The sequence below is a fragment of the Ambystoma mexicanum genome, chromosome 13, assembly GCF_040938575.1.
Source record: "Ambystoma mexicanum isolate Mex_15411 chromosome 13, UKY_AmexF1_1, whole genome shotgun sequence".
Taxonomy (NCBI): domain Eukaryota; kingdom Metazoa; phylum Chordata; class Amphibia; order Caudata; family Ambystomatidae; genus Ambystoma; species Ambystoma mexicanum.
Window position 1 is genome coordinate 97502307 of NC_090938.1, and position 20048 is coordinate 97522354.

The 20048-nt window shown below is 45.0% G+C and overlaps 1 protein-coding gene across 2 annotated transcripts in view; it reads left to right on the forward strand.

The window, feature by feature from the left end:
- Positions 1-20048, forward strand: part of MAGI3 (membrane associated guanylate kinase, WW and PDZ domain containing 3) — a 1006442-nt gene that overhangs the window by 890049 nt on the left and 96345 nt on the right. The window lies entirely within an intron of this gene.

A 20048-nucleotide genomic window follows, 5' to 3' on the forward strand; every position in this document is an offset into this window, starting at 1 on the left:
GTCTCCATCCCTGCGGACCTCCACCAGGACTTGGTTTGGTGGAGGCAGGACAACAGTCTTATGTCGGGCAGACCCTTCACGAAGCCCCTGCCCGATGGTACTATGACAACATACTCCTCTGGAAGTATGGGGAGCCATGCTGGGCGACCACAGTGTACATGGCTTGCGGACGAGGGAGGACTAGAAGAACCACATCAACCTCCTCGAGCTTAAGGCCATAGAACTGGCCCTAAAGGCCTTTCTACCGGTAATCAAGAACAAATCAATCTGTATGCAAGCAGACAGCCCCACCTGCATGTACTACATCAACAAACAAGGTGGCACCAGATTGCCTCCCCTGTTCAGACTCACCATCGAGATATGGGAATGGGCGATAGCCCACAACGTATGGCTGTCTACAAGCCACCTTCTGTAAGATTTCAACTTGGAGGCAGACAGACTCAGCATACTGGGATTCGACAACTATGAGTGGCAGTTGAACCAACAAGTCCTGCTGAGATCTTCAGGATGTGGGGCCAGCCCAAGATAGACCTGTTCGCCATGGAGCAGAACCAGCAATGTCAACAGTTTGCCTCATGGCTGGGACAGGGCACGAGATTACTGGGGGATGCCTTACATCTTCAATAGAGCGGGATGTGGGCTTACGCATTTTCACCAACTCCTCTAATCCAGAGTCATCTCCAAGATCAGAGAATCATCACACTTGCGCCTAATCTTAATAGCTCTGCACGGGCCGGCCAGACCATGATTCTCGGGCCACATATAGCTCTCGCCTCTGGGCCCTGTGCCTCTCGCAGCAGAGGGGGTGGGCAGTGGGTCACCCCACCCCGGAGCAATTAGCAGTCCGTCCCTAGCAGCCTGGTTCCTGAGCATTTAAACCTGCAGCACCTTCACCTGGCTCATGACAACCTGGAGATAATCCAGAAGGCAAGAAGTGACTCCACCAGGAAACAATATAGGAGCAAATTGAACAGGTTTTGCTTCTGGACCAAGGAAGAAGGCATAGATCCACTGACGTGTACACTGGATCAGGTGCCATCATTAACGGCACACCTGGCCAGAGTCAGGGATGCAGGTTGACGCATGCTGTACCTACATGCCATAGGTGCGTACAAAAATTCAGACAACGGATCATTCTCCACTTCCAACCCTGTGGTTGAGGCACCTGGCAGGGCTGACGAGGTTCTTACCCCCCCACCCCCTATCAAACGCCCACACCCGGTCTGGGTACTCAACGTGGTTCTGGGAGCCTTGATGCGTAAACCATTCGAGCCCATGGCGTCCCTCGACATCAGATTGGTCACAATCAAGACAGCGCTCCTAGTAGGCCTTACCTCGGCGCATAGGGTTAGCGAAGTTCAGGCCCTTGTGGCCTCAGAACCCTATACCACGTTCCATCGCGACAGGAGAGCCCTTAAATTCTACCTCAACAGGACAATGGGCTTCCGCAAGTCAGATCTGTTATTCATCACCTTCGGTGGGTCAAGGCCAGGCGGTCAGGCATCAAAGGCCTCAATAGCCTGGTGGATGGTCACGGCCATTAAGGAGGCTTACAATACTCTGCAAAAGCAGGTGCCAGCAAATATTCACGCTCATGTAGTCAGGTTCAAATTAACGGCAGTCGCCTTCCAGAAGCATGTGCCTTGGCAAACCATCAGCAGGGCGGCAACCTGGGCTACCACCTCAGCATTCTGCAAGCACTATTGTCTAGGTGGCAGTGCACGATCGGACACGGCCTTCGGGCAAGCGGTTCTGAAGAACCTGTTCTCTTAAAGGTCTCCAATGTCTCACTTCCCTGGGACTTCAATCGGCGGTAATCTCCATGCAGTATGGAGGAAAGGGACGGGATGTAGGAGTAATTATAAGTTACTCAATGTAGTGACTAATGTGCTCCTAGTCCCCTTTCCTCCATACGTCCCACCATCCCCCCCTTAATAAGCAGCGTTGATAGGCAGTTTAATCTGGCCAATGCATCAAAGGGGACTGAGGTGTGACGCCAGAGGGCAGAGTCAAGGGAGTGCATGCTCCTTTGAGGGTGAAAAAGGTTCTGTTTCCGTCTCTAGCGAGGGACACCCATGCAGCATTGAGGAAAGGGGACTATGGACTAGGAGTATGTTAGTCATTAACCACCTTTGACTGTATATATTGTACATATTCTGACAAATATATTACTGCAATCTCTATTATTGTGCCTGTAACCTATCCTTAAGCGCCCTTTTACTCCCGGTCTGGAGCACTATATAAATAAAATAAACAAACAAACTACACTGAGTAACTTATAATTTTTCTGATCTTGTCCCTTTCTCTTCCTGTTCTTCTACTTTATACCCTTCTCCTCTACTCTATACCCTTCTCTACCATCCTGCTGCTTCCACCTTGTGTCTCTGTCCAGTACCACACCTTTTGACCTTACCCGATCACCTTTCACACTCGTTGCTGCAAGCTTTAAACCCATGACTTCCAGGTCCTGTCCTCCCCTCGTCCCATCCCTACATGGGCCAAAATAACCCTATTTTACCCTCAGTGCTGGGTATCGCATTGCTCTGCTTGTAAAAACCCACCCCATTCTTGTGGACATTTTTGTGTTGCGTTCATGAAGTCTGCAAGTCTGTGTTCAACTGGCGTCCCACTCTGCCTTCGCTGTGGTAAGTTATATTGTATGTAGGTTTGCGGGAGGCTGATGTTCATCGGAGGTCCGGGGTCTCTGTCGGATTCGGCGTCTGTCTGCTTATCAGGTCTTTTAGCTGCCACATTGCATTCTAGATCATGTAGTCCTATAAGTAGTAAAAGAGTACTCTGTCCAGAAAGAGTCTGGAAGGCATTGAGTGATCGACAGAGGTACAAGTATTATTAAGCCAGGCACATTCAGGTGGTGTATGCATTAGGACCAACCCAAATCCCACACCTCACCTTTAGGGTAGGATCGGCTCTGGCGCACACCCTGGTAGGCTGCCTATAACCGGTTGGGATGTGGGAGTGGGGGGGCCCTATTCTCCCTTGACTGGGTCAAGCCCAGAGCCCTGTCACATAATTGAGTGGAGCGGGTATGCCCAAATAGGGATCCAAACCCAGCGGCGCATAGAGACCCAAGCTACACCTCAAAGGTTATGACTGAGGGCGAAACATGTCTCTGGTTGCCTGTCGTCTCCTGCAGAAGGGATTGACCTAGCAGTTTGGGATGGACTTCCCTTTTAAGGGTGGTTCAAGCCTTATTTGCTTAGTCTTCTGTAATGTTTTGGCAGAGAGTAAAACAATGTTCCGCGGCCTGACCCAGGACGGTTGCCAGTGGTTGAGATCCATTCATAACACTTCTAACCATTAGCCTTGGTTTTGCATTTAAAAGGCCTGCAGGTCATATTCTGACCCATGGTTAGCAAATCCATAGGACAAATGGTGAAAAAGGGTAGAAAGAGAAAATGGGAGAAACCACATGGAACGAAAGATTGTGTGGCCAAGGGAAAATTAATGAAAGTGGATGAAGAGGAGGAACAGAAGGGGACAACATGAGAGACAGACTTACACACACAAGAGAGGAGCAGCAGCAGTAGGTAACAGGAGCAAGAACAGAATGGGAGCTTAACCTAGATTGAATGAAGGATGGAAAGAAGTGGTACGAGAGAATGAAAGGTAAGCGATGACCAAGAAGAGTCGAAACCAGAAAATCAGAAAGTGTCCCTGGAGGAGGAACAAAGAGAGGAAAGGAGTATGAAACCATAGAGAAGGGACAATAAGCGGTGACGAAAAAGTGTGGCAGAGAGCAGCAGCAGTGGGAGGCAAGTAAGAAAAATAATACCATGGTAAGTAGAGAACAGATAAAGATTCTAGGACAAGACACCGAATAGAACAACCCATATGAGGTGGCTGAGCAGGAGACAAATACACAAGGGGTGAGCTATGGGATGGAGCAGAGCATTGGTGTTCAGTAAGTGGCGATATCACGTCTGGCTTCAGTGGGATGGTCATTTTTTTTTTTAAATCTCTTTATTAGTATGTCATTAAATTAAATCACAGAAGAATCCGATTCAGAGAGGAATAGTGAACCAGAGAACACAAATCAAAATTATTCAATTAAAGAACATATCGATAAACAGCATATTCAAATGATCCCTCCGACATACTAAGAAAATATTCATTTTTGTAAAAAATAACAGAGCAAAATACAACAGTCAATAAAAACATGTAACATAGAACATACACACAAACACCAACAACACACAGACACCAAACCGAATCCCCCAAAAAGGATAATAGTGAGGGAAAAAAAATTCTTTCCCTTCTCTTTTCTTCTTCCCCATCTCTTTTCCTTTCCTCTTCCTACACCATTTCTACCCACTCCTCATAGTAATCCACAGCCTATATAGTCAATCATACAAGGCATTGAATAGACCCCAAAACAAATTGTACACCTCCTCCTTGTCTTTCACTCTAAATGAGAACTTTTCAAAATTCGATAAGGTGCGCAAATCAACTAGCCAATCTTCAACTGTAGGCTTCTTCCTAGTTTTCCAAACTCGAAGGATCAGTCTTATGGCCACCAATAAAGCCTTATTTATCCAACCACTATATTTCAGTGGGATGGTCATTTAACCTTCTCACATCTCATCCACAGTTCCTTCGGCAGCTTTCAGCAAAGGCCATCTCTCACACCAGACACAGTGGCCCTTACTCAGATACACTACACAGCTGTAAGCACAGGCGCATCAGCTTTCAGACTCTCTGGGCAAACACAATGCCCCCAACTGTCTTAGGCTTGCCTTTTACCGACATATTTTGAGAGGTCAGTAATGCTAGAGAACAACTGTTTGATGATTTATCAAAGTATGCCATTTTATTCTCAAAATAATATTCAAAAATGCCTCACTTTCTCTACTCTGCTGAGGAATGCCCTACCTCATCAAAGCTAAGGGAATACCCTCTAACATAGGAATACTGCCCCCCCCCCACAGTAAACAACACACCTACAAAGAAAAGATATGGCAATACAACATTACATGAATACCATTCACAGTTCCTAAATGACCACCTAATGTCGGGAGTAATTTTCCCTTCCCCAAGTCACTTCTGCAAATGTTCAACCAAAGAAAGAAAATGTCTTGAATCTGGTCTTGATGTTTCAAAGGCAAAGTAAGGTTCATTAAACAAAGATCGATTGGCAACAAATTGCTGCTCCTGGGTGTAATATCAATTTTTCCATCTTATCCAAAAAAACACCAATGCTAATCCTGGTCACGATGCTTTATCAGCTCTTTAGAAATATTTGCCACAGTTCGAAAGAAAATGCAACATCCACGCTGTTAGCCATATATGGTTCTTGGTCACCAATTAAGACTTCTTGAGTTACAGATTTTCGTATTCGCAATGGTATATTTGTCAGGATGACACGTCAGTGTTACTGCTTCCACTTCAACAACTGCACTTCTACTTTTTTTTACTGTGAGAACAGTTGCCCCTTGTCTCGCAGTATTCCACCTTGTTTAGTCTACTGCAATGTTGCATCCACTGACATTTAGATCTACCACCACAGCTTCAGTATTTTGGAACTACTACCACAGGTTCAATGATTTAGACTTCTAGAGAGGCTTCACCAAGATATTCTGAAATGTACTTCAACACCATCTGGTAGGCAAGACACTCTTCCTCTGAATATCTCTTCAAAAAGGGGCAGCCTCTTTTGTCTGTCTGCCACAATGGTAAACTGCATTTTCCTATTAGACTTATTTCTCTCTTCGATAGTCTTTGGCACTACAGGTTGCATTTACCTGCGAATTGTCTTTACAAGCAGCGTGTTTCCCTTCCCCAGCTTTACCTGTACTTTTCCACAAGATATAAGCCCAAGTAGCTACCCAGAAGCCTTGGTGCCACTCTCCTAGCTTCAGGTAATGCTTGAACACTTGTAACGTAGGCCAATTAACTGCTAGTAACCTTCTAGTAGAGAGAGATTGCTTTCCCACTTCAAGAAAGGTTAATATTGCTGTCAGTATGGGAAGACTGTTGGCTTGGTCAATGTTTGTTCTCGCTTCAATGATTTATATCCTTTAACTTCTCATGAGGGAAAGGTATGCTTTTTTAAAGTTGAGAATAGAATACAGTCTTTCTTTAGAGATCCTAATTAGGCACACCCAACCACTCTATTATAGTTTTCAGAGTTTAAAGATGTTAAAGTGTGTTATGAAATTGTATTCCTTTGTAATGTAAAGGATGGAGTTCCGTCCTTCTTTGGGAACTACAATTTGGCACACGCGACCACTCCTTGTTGTAGTTTCGGAAGTTAGAGCCCTTTACAATTGATTGAATAAGATTAGGTATTTGGTCTTTGTAACGTTCACTTCCTATAATTGGTGGCACACGACCACTCCTTCAAATAGTATCAGTTGTATAATTTAATTCTAACTGGTTATTTATAATGCGCGTAATACCTAGAGGTTTCTAAGCGTGGACCCGGGGATCGAACCTGTTTTTCTCCAAGGCGAGCACGTTGCCGCTGAGCTATCCTCCTGAGACTAAAATTGGTGAACAATGGATGTAAGCAGCATTCTTTTTCTGATGCGGGCAAACAGCCTTTTCATTCAAATGCATGTGCTACATTTTCCATTATTCTGGTACTTCAGAGTAACAGTCTTGTAAACGGGTTACTGGATACTGTTGCCAGTAATGCTCGCGCAAGCTATTAGAATGAAGAGCTCCAATAACCGGCTTCTTCAATGCTTGCTATGCGGGTCGCACTGTGTGTATGATTTCCACCTCGACTTCTGCTGCTTCTATAAGGACCTGAACCCTTCCTCCATGAAGGTGTCTCTGTTTCAGCCACACGTTTCTGGAGCCCCTCTTGCTCGTGAGACCCACGGCTTGGTAACTGCTTCTCGCCTCGGTCTCCAGCACATTCAGAACATAGAAATCAGACTCAAATGGGGAAAGACAGCTCTCCTGTACGCTTTCCGCTGTTCAGCCTCTGCACTTCATAGTTTGGGGTAACAGGACCCTCTGCAAACACACAGGTGAAATCTGATGTTTCCACGTTCCGGTGACCCTCTTGCTCTCCCACTTCTGCCTGGTTTGCCAGCCTTCTGCATTCTTCTTTCTGCTGCTACTAATACGACTTGCATTCCAGTCACAGTTCCAGTTCTCCTCTCCCTTTTGCCTGCACCTGAGGGGGTGTTTTATGGCTCCCAGGTTCCTGCAGGTGTGGCCTCTTAGGCCTAATTGCCTGACTTCTGCTACAGCATGTCTCTTCAGCCCTCTCCCTCGTCCCAGTACTTCTGTGATTCTGGGACTTGGAGTCCCTTTCTACAAAGTTGTTCCTTCTAACATTTGAGTTCAATTTAAGGGTAGATATATTTATTTAAGATGCCATTTCAATGCATCTTTTTATTATACACTTGGGAGTAAGAAGGGTGTTTAATTTGGGATACTTTGAAATATTCTTCTTTGCTAGAGATTTGCTCTGATTTAACAGATTTTGTATTGTAGGTCTTAATGTAAATCAGGGACATTATAATGGCAGTAGGCCTTTGCCTGTTTTAGCAACCCAGAAAGCTGTTTCCGTTCAAAGCACATATAATGTGTCTCATCCCACGGTATCTCCTCGCCACTCTGGGCCCTGCCTCCTTCCAGGTTATCCACCCAGCCCTACATATAAGATGTGTATCGGTTACTTTTATTCACTAAAAATAGGCAAAATACTCCCAAGAAATAAAAATAGTGAGTAAATATACTCCCAACAAAAATAAGGAACAGACGCGTAGGACTGCGTGCTCCTGCTTTCACCAATACATCTCCCTGGATATGTTTGAACCAGTAGTATGCGTAGTACCACAGGAAGAAACTGCTATTATTATGCCGTACCTGTAAGTAGTGAACAGGTATATTTTAATTTGTAGTAATAACTAGGTGTGCAAAGGAATTATTCTTAAAAAAATTGTTTGTTTTTTCTAGTTAAAGCATTTTTACTCGCTTATAAAATACTGATTGGGAATTGCAATTACATTTTTACTCCATAAAAAAGAATTTTACTCCCAATGTTAAAAAATAGGGAGTAAAATACTCCCACTTCAAAATCTTATCTGGAGAACTGACCCCACCCCCAGGTTTAGGATCAGGAAGCGCCTGCCTCCCCCTGGCCACCTAGCAGGAGACTTTAGGAAGAGGTTCAGTGAGGGATCCATAGGATTCTTCACAATATCCAGGCTCATTGCCATTCCCTTAGCGATGCAGCAGAACTTGTACTATCAGATGAAATACGCTGCCATGCTGATGTAGTAAATGAAAGGTTTCATACACAGTTGCTCCATCATTTGAGACCATTAAAAAATATTTGCCTATTGCCTCATCTACCACAAACTTTGCTCTGCTTAGTGTTGGTCACCACACTTGATGGATAGATTGCACTGTTAACCGTGGAAGCATAGATCGCATGTTTACACAAGGAGCAGATTCCCCACGCATTGCTTTGTAAGGACGTTGTCAGTTTTCAGAATCTGGTTTCAACTTGGGGAGCCGCAGTGAGCATTGCACTAAAATTATGAGTCTCGAGGGTGAAAGAAATAGCAGAGTACAAGAGAACATTTCAGCCAACAAGCCCTGGAACCAGCCAGTGCCCATCTCTGGAAGTTCACCTTCAGTTCAGAGCTACTGAGCAGTGTATGCAGACTTGCTCCAAAGCATGCATTATGCACCAGAAAACGGTCTTTACCAATCCTGTTTTATACGTAGCTCTATCAACCCAAGGCAAGACAGCTCTCGAGGATACAGACAACCACATATGTGTCTCGCCCTCATTAGGGGTCATCAGTCTGACATCCTTGTGAGTGGAGTGTTAGGGTATGAAGGGCAGAAAATGAAACATCCCCAATCTTAGGCACGGTCAAGGATGCCTTAATGTATTGCCTCTAGCACTCCAGTCAATTCAGACCACTTTTATTGTTGATTAAGTAGAATGAGGTTAACAAATGATGATTCTCGATTTGTTCTCGTTCGGTTTTAACTCCTGTCATGGAGTTATTTGGTCCCAGCATTCGTGCCGGGTACTGCTTTGCCCACGGGCTTCCTGTACAGAAAGAGCAATGACGACTTCCTACAGGGCATTGAACCTTGGCCAGCGTGAGGTTTTTAATTAAAACCTGATCCATAAACCATGAGTACTGGCGGGGAATGACTTCTATGAAAGTAATTTTGAAGGCTGCTCACAGTAATAAGGTGGAACAGCCATTCATTGTTCTCTGTAGGGGTTTTCTACAGTGCAAGGAAAGACTTTTATTTCATTAGTAACTTTGAGAAGAAGAAATGGGCATCAGTTTTAAAGGAAATAGAAGTCAAAATCTACTTTTGCTCGAGGATGTCTTTTTTCATAGCTGTATGCCATATAGAGCTTTGTGAATAAACCATGAAGTCTACAGGCGTGTTTACAAGTCCATCTCCTGCTAGTAATGGTTCATTGAAATCTCTTAATTGTGTTTTTGTGGAGGCAATTAGGCATTGGCCTCTAGAAGTCGATCAGGGTGCGTTCATCAAACATGACCCTGTGGGAAGTCTTCAATTCCAACAAGGACACCTTGTTTCTCTTGTTTTTTTGTTCTATATCCTCAGTACTACTCTTTTCTCCATCGACTTATTTTTCTCCACCCTTTGCGAAATATGTTGCTGCCGGCCACAACCCATGCATTTGTGTTGCTGATCGGTAGTGCACCGCACTTGTGTGACCTACCTCCATCACTGTGTTACAGCACAACAAATGCAGTGGAATTAGGTAAGCATGTACATTTGTGGCCTGATCAATAATGAACCCACAGCATTGTATTTGTAAATAAACATTTTTTTCGCAAGCATCACAGAACCGTCACGATGTGCAATGACGTTATGCATGTAGTAAGTATGTTCAGAACGTGTATTGCGCAATGCAAAGACTGGAGGGGGTGTCTGTACTTCTGCTCTCTATATGGCATAGGAGAGGCACAGAGGACCCCAGCCAAGATTCCCTATATCTTGGCTCGGGTAGCACTGGTCGAGCAATCAAGGCCTAGCTTCTCAAGAGGTGATGCAGGCTGGTTCTTAAGTACAGTGTAGCCCCCAAACCCCCACAAAGGAATGTCCACACCCTGTATTAGTTAAAACACAGTGTTTATATAATTAATATTCAAGGTTATGTGCACTATCACAATAACTCACTTTGTGCTCAGAAAATCCACAGTGGTAAATATATACAGTTCTACAGTGGTACCACAATTATCAGATCTCAGTAAAGTGCATCAACTATACTCTGGTCAAATGTCGCACAGATCAAGGAATAAAAGTAATAGATATGGGAGGAAAGCAGTTGGTTAGAACAATGGACAGAATATTGACCCCTACCAACTAGGCACAATTCTGTGTGGAGATTCCCCCTCCCCCCCACCCCCCACCTGGGCAACCTGTAAAATAGATATAGCACAAGCCCAGTCCATACATTGTTCACAAGAATCTTTCCAATAGTTCAGCAACACCAAAGTACCTGGTGTCGGAGAGTTCTTTGTTGGGAAATCGCCCTTCTTGAGTGCACTCCCTTTAAGGTAGCAGCCACGGGTCATCGAATGTCCGGAGATGAACAGGGTGAACTACGGTGGTGAAGTGGCAGCTTCGTTGCTAGCAGTGCTCTTCAGCGACTAAGCATAAACGTCCTGCAAGGATGAGGTGTGTGGGGCACCTCGATGTCGATAGTTCAGGCCCGCAAAGAGTTTGAAGAACTGTGGCCCAGCAAGGGCGTCGAGTCGTCGGCGTCAGTGTGGTCTTTGGGTGGCGGGAAACCCACCGCGGATGCTCCTCGGCACGTCAACGGCCTGGCCTTCTCTGGCGGGATAAGGCGGGCGGCGGTGCGGACGAGTGCATCCGTGAATCGAAAGTTCTTAGGCAACGGGAGCATTCATTCTGCTGGGTCACACTCAGGCAACCAATCAATCCGAAGGGCATTCATGCAGGTAGGCATACAATCAGGTGCATAGTGCATTCAGGCTATTCACTTCTCTCTAGACACAACAATTTGTGTATTGGGACAAGTACCCAGCCATTCAACACTCCACACTGCATTCATACCAGTTTCGGGCAGGGCTGTCTCAGTCATTATGTCAAACACCAGATAATAGACATCCACAACACAGAATGTGTATTCGTCACACACTCCATTCACTCAGGTCCCACCCACAGGGTGTACCCACAACATACAGTCACTGGGAAGGCTCCAGCCAGTCTGACCTGTACTTCACAACACCACCATATATGGAACTTCCACCCAACAGCCAGTTAGGGGGAAGGGACAGAGTCAGGACTTCCCAGGACTTTGGGAAAACAAGGTAACAGGCATTAGAAAGCAAGAGGCCACAGGGGCCATCTTGTTTCCTATCAGGAATCAACTGATTCCAATGGCAGGGCCTGGGTATGCCAAAATGGAGGATACTCAGTGCACCTGTCAAATTCAGCATGGAGCTGCCACCAGCCCATACTATACCCTGCTCTGTGTGCCACACACAGGTGCCCAAAAACATACACTAGGAGTACTAAGGGTATCCCAAGGTTCTATTCACCAAACCAAAAAGAGGAAGAGCTGCACCGGCAGGAGTCCCACATGAACTCCTGCGCGGAAAACAAGACAGAACACATATGATAAAGGACAAGGATATGGCGGCCCTGTCCCTCCAATGCATTTCCAGCATCACACTACCCCTGTATATTGAAGGTAACGGGGAAAGCAGGACACCTGGTAGATTGACTGGAAATCATTATTGTAACGGTCATACTCTCCCCACTGAAGATAAAGTAACAAGAGCAAATGAAGAGTAAAAATCATAACGGGAACGCTCAGGGTCATTTCAGTCAAGACAAAGTAACCAGAGTAACTGAAACGATCAGGAAGCACTACTGGAACCCTTATACTTGCCCCAGTCAAGGTAAGGTAACAAGAGCAAATGAAGAGAGTAGGAATCATTACTGGAACGCTCATATTCGTCCAAGTCAAGTTCTGCGGGGCTCATTATGTGTTTGCTAGTATTATGGTAGTAAACCAGCCAGAATACCGGCAAACTGTATTACCCTTACCAACACTCGCTCCGGTGGAATGTCCACCGGATTATGAGTGCCAATACACTATGCAACTCCCCATTTCATGGTGTCCCATTGGACCCCATGAGGGAGTTTGACTAATACCAGCAATTATTTGCCAGTACGGTGGCAGAATGACCTCCAGCTTTTTCATTGCAGCCACCTCACTGGAAAACTTGTATTTGGCCGGTGTGGTAACGTGCCAGTATATGCTAATACCAGCACCTTTTTACCGCACCACCCAACTTATAATGAGGCCCAAAGAGTCAAAAGTAGTAAAGTAAGAGAACCAGAGTTATTACTGGGACGCTCTTCCTCAACACACCCGCCCCCCTTCCCAGTCAAGGTAAAGTGTCAAGAGTAAACAAAAAGAGCAGCAAGCACTCGTATTCTGGTGGAAATGTATGTTGTGGGTATGCGCGTGGGGTGGGACCTAGGTTTATGGGGTGTTTGACGAATACGCATTTCATGTTGTGGTTGTCTAGTATCTGGTGTTTGACACAATGACTGAGACAGCCCTGCCCGAAACTGGGATGAATGCAGTGTGGAGTTCTGAATGGCAGAGTGCTTGTCCGAATCCACGCTCCATGTTGCGAGTGTCTGGATGGAGAAGAATGGCCTGAATGCCCTTCTGAATGATTGGTTACCTGAGTGTGACCCAGCAGAGTGAATGAGAGATCAACAGTATAGCTAGGAGCCTCTCGCTGATATAAATCGTTCAGAAGCTTAAGTTGATACTTGATGCTTAACCTTGAAGCCCACTGGAAGAATTATTGCTGCTGCTGTCATTCACCAATCTGAAAGCTGCTGTGCTTTCAAGGGACTGATCCAAGAGAAGACCTGGCTAGGAGACCTCTCCCCGAGCTACGAAGGACCATCGTGCACAAGCTAACCTTCGCCAAAGTGCCCTGGAAGTCAGTCCTCAAAAAGGCTGTCGATTGGAGACGGGGAATACCGCAGAATCGCGAAGCGCCTGGACATTGAAGTCCATCATCGTCGACAACCGCCCACCGGCGCTGCAGTGCTGCTTTGCCTAAGAAAACTTTGAATGAAGGACTCCCTCGCTCATCAACGACGACTGCTTTGTCTCGCCGGTGAAAGTCGAGGCCGCCAACGCACCAAGGAGAATCTGCCAGTGGGTTTCCCGCCACCCGAAGAACACAGACGCCGACGACCCGACGCCCTTGCTGGGCCAAAGTTCTTGAGTAACTCTTTGCGGTAACGAACTATGTCGTCGAGGTGCACCGCACGCCTCATCTTCGCAGGACGTCCACGACTGGTCGTCAACGAGCACCGCCAGGACCGAAGCTGCTGCATCGATGCCTTTGTTCACCAGTTCTTCAAGGGATGTTGACAATCCGTGGCTCCTGCCTTAAAGGGAGCTGGCGAAGAAGGACACTGCTATTCCAGGTACATTGGGGTGGTAGAACCTTTTTAGAGGGAAATAAGACTCATATGAACAATGTATGGACTGGGCTTGTATTATATCTTTATTTTCAGGTTGCCCAGGTGGGGTATCCTCACATAGAACTGTGTCTAGGTAACATGGCCAGTATTCTGCCTATTGTTTTAACCAACCTGCTTTCCTCCTATGTCCATTGTTGGTTCACCTTATTAACTGATTTGTATGACATTTGAACTGAGTACAGTTGATGCATTTTAATGGAATCAAAGAGTAATTGTGGTACCACATAGAAACTGTATATATTTACCATTTTAGATTAACTTGAGAACCAAGTGGTTCATTGTGATTGTGTACATAACTAGAGCCTATTTATATAAAGAACTGTGTTTTCACTAACATAGTGTGTGGACATTCCTTTGTGGGCTTTGTGGGTGCTTTGCTTGGGGACTACACTGTACTTAAGAACCATTTCAAAGAAGGTAGCAGGCGCTCCTCTCCAGAAAGGACATGGCATGATAACCTGCTCTGAGATGAGTTTGCAGCACACGCTTTTTGCTCACTGTACCTTTCACAGATGGGAAATATCCATTTGTCCCTCCCACATGGGCAGTCCAGCACCGAAATGTTATGGCAATTCCTCGCTGAACAAAAGTACCAAAGCAACCCCATACACGTGTTTCAGCCTTCTTGGGCATCATCAGTGAGGTGAAGCTGTGCTTCTCTGAGCATAGTGAGCAGGGAGTCCACGTCTGGTTGCCCCCATGTAACTCGGGGTGACCAACCCCAAGTTCCTTGCAAACATTTCAAAGAAGGTAGCAGGCGCTTCTCTCCAGAAAGGACATGGTGAAAACACAGACCGAGAAGTGGTAGGACAAGGACTAGGAGGCCCTATCACTCCAAAAGCCATTTCCAGCCTCACAGGTAGTGGCACTGGGATTTGCAGCAGGTTGGGACTCCTTTTCACTTGTCAGATTTGCTTCTTGTTTCTTCAGTGGTTTTCCACATGGGTTCTCAGTTCCTCTTTCAATCAATCCACTTCACAATTCCTCAGTATAAGTAGTGTCAATGTTGTTTACAGACCGGGTGGTCCTCCACAGCTTCTCTGCGGTCACGTCACCACTTATTCTTCTCTCAGGGTCATGCCCTACATTCACCTCGGTTATCCACGTCTCTCCTCCACTCTGACGCTGCACATCTGAAATTACAATAGAGCTTTTCTTCAGCATTGGACGTCGCATGTTCTGGTTTTCTGTAGGGTACCACAGCGAACTGATTTGAAACTTGCTGGGATTTTTCTTCTCAATGTCTGCACCTCCCAATTTTATTACGCTGTGGTGACACTTCCCCAGCGCAACAACAAAGTCCTTCCTTTCTGTCTACTTCATACTCTGTATTTTTCCCATGGTTCTCTTTGTCTCCGTACCACAGAGGTTTTTCTTTATAGGCAAAATTAAAGGATTTGAGTGACCGTAACACATTCTAGTTTTACTTCAGTGGATCTGGTTGGAGGTGGGTTAATGATATGTGGATTAGGGAGTTCCTCATAAGAATGAGAGTCCTTTTACCAGGAGGGGGAGTCTCTCCCTGTGAGGTCCTGCTTGCCTCTACTCCTATGAAGGGTACTGCGGAGCATGCTCACCTCCCTAGCCTCACAGGGAAAGGCTCCCCCCTGGAGGGGAAGTGACGGAATCCTGCAATTTGTCACAGTACACAGATTCTTGGTCTTTTTGTCTATCTGGGTCGCTGCTGGTCTGGAGTTCAAGTCCTTTCGGCTGTCGGATCCTTGTCCCAATCATGTACGTATCAGACTCTCACCCAATTTCCATGCCAACTGATCAGTGGCAGGCAGTGTAAGTACATGTCCCCAGGTCCTGGGATCCTGATCATTTCCTTGAAATCTTCATCACGGTTTCCAATCCAGGATTTTGCATGCCCTCCGCTACTAACCTTAACTCTTGCTCTCTATCCATCCATCTCTGCCTGGCTGGCTATTGATCCACATGAAGGAAGTCTACAAAGGGGTCTGCTCTGGCATCCGCTGGAGCTGGTTGCTTTCTTGACCGCGCCTGTGGGGTGGAACTAGTACTGGCTTAGCTTTAACTCCTAACTGTTGAATGCCTACAGGATGTGTGCCATTTTCTTCCTATGGACAAAAATCTTACAAACATTTGAACTTTTGCAAACTGATTCAAGTCTTTCCTGGACTTTGGTATTCTGCACCAAAAACTGTGACTTGGGGAGGGGTAGGGAGTCTGGGGGGGTACGGTGCATTATTATAATACCCATAGGTTACCATAGGACTGTTTGCTACCATTCTTTTTGTGTTACTGTTTTTAGGTTTGCATTGAAGTGAACAGGAACCTCACTAGGCAAAGTTCCTTACATATAATTCACTGTACCTTTGTGTGGCCGTATGGGCCAAGTTTGTTTTGTTTAACACTTTCACACTACACTAGATGTGTCTAGCATTTTCCCGCGTTCAGGTGTGTATTGGAGGTTGAGGGGAACAACTGTTCAACCCATATGTTGGCATTGTACTCTTGCGAAATATATTAATGTGTTTACCGTCTGTAGAACCCCTTTCTTCCGCACCATTTAGCATTATGAAGTATATGTTTAACCACCAGGTGTAGACCTGACATTGGTGCATAGGAGTGGGAAGGGCGTGTCCTAATGCATTTGACAGTTTGTTTCTTCAATGTGTGGTTTGTCCTAAACCTATAGTGCTTAGCTCAACTTCTAGGGACTTTTGTGTAACTATGTAATTAAGTGTATATTTTTAGGTGTACCTGTGTAGTGTTCTCTACTGAGAGAGTTCTTTGCCAATAGGGGTCTGCTTTATGGGTGGAACCATGTCCTGCACCTAGGATGGAAGTTTTCACACCCATCTCCAGAGGGATTTGGAAAGAAATCCCTAACACAAAGTTTTTGATAAATGGTCTAGTGTTCTCAGAACCTGAATACATTAAAACTACTGGTAATGAATGGAGAGGCATGGCAGCATCAAGGCTTTGTTTTATTAAGAATAATGCATGCATTATTATTCTGCTAAAATATTTGGTCTGCACCTGAACCCAACATCCTGTTAACCAAGTTCTCCGGAAGTTGCTTCTATACTGCCACAGAAATGGGCAGACAAGTGGCCAATTGACCAGTCATGCTTCTTTCTACTTTTAAGTATTCTGTCTATCCCGGCTGGCTCCTGGGGACAGCCGGCTAGTCAAGTATAGGGTTTTCCACCAAGTACGTATATGTTGTTCAAGTACTGAGGATAATATGATATATTTTATTTTCATCACGCTTGCACACAAGTGTTTCAGAGCGCGATACATATCCACGTAGGATGACAAAGGCAACATTCATCTGAATCGACTTCTTGAGAAGGGCCAGTCTCTCTTATGTGGTCGACAAGCCTGTCTCCAGTCTATTTCCTTCTGCCGCAGTAATCCCTAGTGACAAATCTAATTGCTGGCTCTCTGATTGCCTGCAATCGCCTTGGTACCTGCAGTGTGGGTTGCCACAAGCTTGAGTCAAGATCATTGGCTCTCACTTCACCAAGTTAGAGAAGATATCACTGTATATTCATCCACTCAACAGCTGGAAACAAGACAACTAGTGATGTGTGATCTCTGAAAAACAGGGCTTTCTTTACCTCCTTTAGGTTGTCTGAATAGCTTGAAAATGTTCATACTCCCACCGTTGTGGGTGTCCAAATAAACACTGATAATAAGACCAGTCATCGGCTACTCATTTTTCCTTGGTCATCATCACACATTTTGGAATGCCTATGCTGTTTCTCAAACCAAAAAGTATATTCACAAAACACCAGGATTTATTGCACGTTGTCCTCGTGTACATTTTGAGAAAATTGCCAATGGATCTTGGCTGTTGCAGAACAAAATACCAGGATTTGTAAACCATGTTCACTGCAAAGCACATGACACAACAGTCTTGAATCCTCATCGCTGGTGCACATGAAAGTGAGGACCTTTTGATTTTTTTTGGGGTGTTTTATGTAGGGCTACAATGCGACAGCCTGCTTTAAAGGGGCCTGTGGGAGGGTGTATACGAAATGAGTAGTGGGACAGGTCATGACCCATACACAGGTGGCCTTCAGTTTTGGAAATGCAGTAATGTATACAAAGCATAAATGAGTCTTGTCGTGGGGAGTAGAGCAGGATGGAGGCCATGGATGAATGAATCAGTGGGCTGTTCTCTATCCATAATGTTGAGACTTGGTGTTGACTTAAATGCTTTAGCAAGCAGGCAGGCTATCCAATCTTTCCTGAATCTTTTGTGTGACTCGGGTGCTCGTAGGTGTTCCGGGGGACACTTCCATACTTATGACCGTCACTTTATTTCCTGCAGTGCTTGATTTTGAAAGAGAACCTGGATAAGCACAGTCGATTTCTTTTGGAAGATCTCCGATTTCATTGGGGATGAAGGTTTTCAAAAGTTATTGAAGCACTTCTGGGCTTAATGCTTTGTGGAAAGGCTAGAGTGTCCTGGAGGTGATCCAGCGTTCCATCGGGAGCTTCCAGAGACATTGCAAGGCTGGCGAGATTTGGTCTTACTTTTTAGATCCACAATAGGTTTGGCCGCAAGATGCGGGGCAATTTGAGTCTTGCTATGACCTTCACCAGTGCTTCTGCTAACAGGGTATTAATCATCTAAGTGAAGGAGAACCAAGATCTCACCGGCTCGGTCAAATGGTGAAGATCCAGAAGGAGTTGGAAGTTCTCTGTATGCAGAGATGGAAGTTACCTTTTTATGGTGTTTTGGGTTCAAAGGGACTGCTAAGGAGAGTCCGAATTCAGTCGTATGTTTGAAGGACTAATGGTGGGGGTGGTTGATGCTTCCAAGGCAGAAGGCCAGAGAAAAGGGAAGGATTTGCCTTGGTCCTGACCAAGCATGATAACCTCTGTGTTCTCTCCATTGAGATGGAGACTGAATGGAGATGGCCATTACATCTCTCTTAAAAGCAGCCAGTTTCCGAGGGTCCAATTTTGAAGGTAACTCACTTTTTTTTGTAAACCCTCTTCTCCCAGATTTTGATAGATTATCTTAATTCTGAAAACACATAACCACAAACCTCACAATAAACCCCATGCTCTTGCATAGTTTAAAAAAAAGTTTTATTGTGTTTTTAGTTCACAGAACCTAACATGTATTTATTACAAATATGAATTGCATCAAATAAAAACATCACTGCCCAGACATAACATATATATTAAATGAACCAAATAAATCAAGAGTGGTCAATGTACCCTTAATCTGTTTTCCTTAAATTCATATTGCGACAGTTCTTTCAGAGAAAGCAAAAAGGAAAAATGGGTGGAAAACCCCTTGTTATTATACATCCTCAGGGTCCAATAGAGTCCTAAACCAGAGTTTAAAAAGGGCCATATTTGTATTTATTAAGTTTATATAGCGCTTTACTCCAAAACGCTGTACATTTTAACAACTAGATACATATAACATTAGTTAGTCTGTGGTCTGTAGTATTAAGGCACTGCCTCCAAAACGGGTCACTCTTTATTTCCTCCTTCCAGTGTGCACAGTCACAGAGCTATATCCTATACAAATGGCCCAATTTGTTGGTGATTTAGCACATGTTGCACGGTTTCCAATATCAGAGACGCTCCACATATCCTACAACCTCTGTCTTCTCTCTGTGTTCCAAACCATGCACCTTCACCTCAAAAATTGGGAGCAAATTTACTCTCAATGCCATGACAAAAGATATCATGGCTGGCGATGGGGACTTAAGCAGGTACTTTTGGGGGAACATAAATGTGGTCTGTATCTCTAGGCATTCCGTAAACTTTTTCTGATTTAGCAAATGAGTATGGTTTAGACCCCAATCCCACAATCTTACTTTCATAGTGAACTCCTTCATCAAAACCCCATCCTCCTGCTCCCAATCCGGTAACCAGGCAATTTTGTCAAACACATTTTCACACAAGCCACTAAAACCTTTCAGGTCCCTGCATCCCATATTAGACCAAGCTTGCCAATCATACAAAGCACAGGGCTGCAAGAGGATTTCCCATATTAATGTGTAATGTACCATGTTTGATCAGCACAATATCCTGTATGGAGCATAAACCTAGTTCCAACCTTAGGGATTGTAGCGGAACTCCCTCTGCCAGTCCCAGTATGCCTCTCCAGATTTGTCTTTACACTATGTTAAGCCAGCTCTGGTTCACTTGTAATGACGTAGGTAACTGCCGGGGCAATACATTGTTTGTATAGAGTTAGAATTCCAGCTAAACTAAAACCTGCTGTTTGATGAGCAAACATCTTGGTCATACTTGTCAGGGCTAGTGCTCGTTGGCATTTTTCAATACGCAGATACCCATCAGTAATTTTTTTATTTAGGGTGACACTCGGATATTTATATCCCGCCACTCGCTCTGTGGGTGTCCTTGCTATATGTCAATGATCACAGTCTTATTTCCAAATGTCATATGCTTTGCCTTTTCAAAATTCATTGAACTCATTACGCTTGGCGAAGTTCTACAGATAATCCGCCGAGCGATTTAGGCCCACCATCGTCTGGTTGAAGAGGACCAGATCT